Raw genomic sequence first — 1,495 nt, 5'->3', positions numbered from 1 at the left:
CTATTGCCCAGACTGGAGTGCAGTGGCACAATCTCAGCTCACTGCAACCTCTGGCTCCCAGGTTCAAGTGATTCTTCTGCCTCAGTCTCCTGAATAGCTGGGATTATAGGCACATGCTACCATGCCTGGCTAATTTTTGTATTTTTAGTAGGGATAGGGTTTCGCCATATTGACCAGGCTGGTCTCAAACTCTCAACCTCATGTACCACCCATTTCAGCCTCCCAAAGTGCTGGGATTATAGGTGTGAGACACTGTGCCCGGGCTCTATCTGGCTTCTTTTGGAGTCATCCATCTGTAGCACATAGTAGCTCATTCATTCTCACTGTGTAGTATTTCACTGTGGGATTTTACTACAATTTATTTCCCCACCCAAATGTTGGTGGATATTGGGTTGTTCTCAGTGGTTGGCAATTAGGAATTGTGATGAACATTTTTGAACATATCTTCTTGTAAACATATGCACAAATGCCAAGTACTTTTTGACATCTCCCACGTGGATTTAGGTTCACCCTGCTTATACCGCCTCCCACTTACTCCAAAAGTACTCTCATTTCTCATGCTTTCTCACTCAGTAACTTAAAGGCAAAAGGGCACCAGCAGAGAGACAGACAGCACCGCTCAGACATGAGCCAGTTTCTGCTCTGACGGTAGGACTGTAAAAAGGAATGAAACTTCTAGAAGATAATTTGACAATATATATATATATATATATATATATATATATATATATATATGCATTCCTTGGCCCAACAATACCACTTCTAGGATTTTAGTCTAATGAAATAGCTAAATGTATAAGAGAAAACTACAAGGATGCTCATCATGGCATTATTTATACTGGCAAAACACTGGATATTACCTAATTGTTTAGCAATAAGGAATTAAGCCAAAAATAATATATCTCACACAATAGATTATTGTGCAGCTGTTTTAAATGGCTATTTAAAGACCTTGATTACTTCTGAATGAAAATATCAGATAGCAATATGGCACATATAATCCTGAGCCCAATTATGTACCTGTATTTAGAGAGATCTGTGACAGTGGTCACAGAAATATTGCTTATTTTCAGGAGATAGAATTCAGGGTTACCTTTTTAAATTTTATACGAGCATTTCTGTATTAATTTAATTTTTAGCAATGAACACACCTTACCTTTACAACTCAAATTTTAAAACTAAAGTTATTTTCATCTTAAAAATTAAATAGGGGCTGGGCATGGTGGCTGACACTGGTAATGACAGCACTTTGGTAGGCCAAGGCGGTCTGATCACGAGGTCAAGAGATCGAGACCATCTTGGCTAACATGATGAAACCCCATCTCTACTAAAAACACAAAAATTAGCATGGCATGGTGGTACACGCCTGTAGTCCCAGCTACTCGGGAGGCTGATGCAGGAGAGTCACTTGAACCTGGGAGGCAGAGGTTGCAGTGAGCCAAGATCGTGCCACTGCACTCCAGCCTGGCGACAGAGCAAGACTCCATCTTAAAAA

At 40.2% G+C, this 1,495-nt stretch overlaps 1 protein-coding gene across 6 annotated transcripts in view; it reads right to left on the bottom strand.

Moving 5' to 3' along the window:
- GFRA1 (GDNF family receptor alpha 1) overlaps positions 1-1,495 on the bottom strand; it is a 225,628-nt gene that overhangs the window by 163,588 nt on the left and 60,545 nt on the right. The gene's annotated exons all lie outside the window — the stretch shown is intronic.

Source organism: Cebus imitator, unplaced genomic scaffold (genome assembly GCF_001604975.1).
Source record: "Cebus imitator isolate Cc_AM_T3 unplaced genomic scaffold, Cebus_imitator-1.0 Scaffold161, whole genome shotgun sequence".
Classification (NCBI taxonomy): Eukaryota; Metazoa; Chordata; class Mammalia; order Primates; family Cebidae; genus Cebus; species Cebus imitator.
This window is presented reverse-complemented; position numbering and strand designations above follow the sequence as displayed.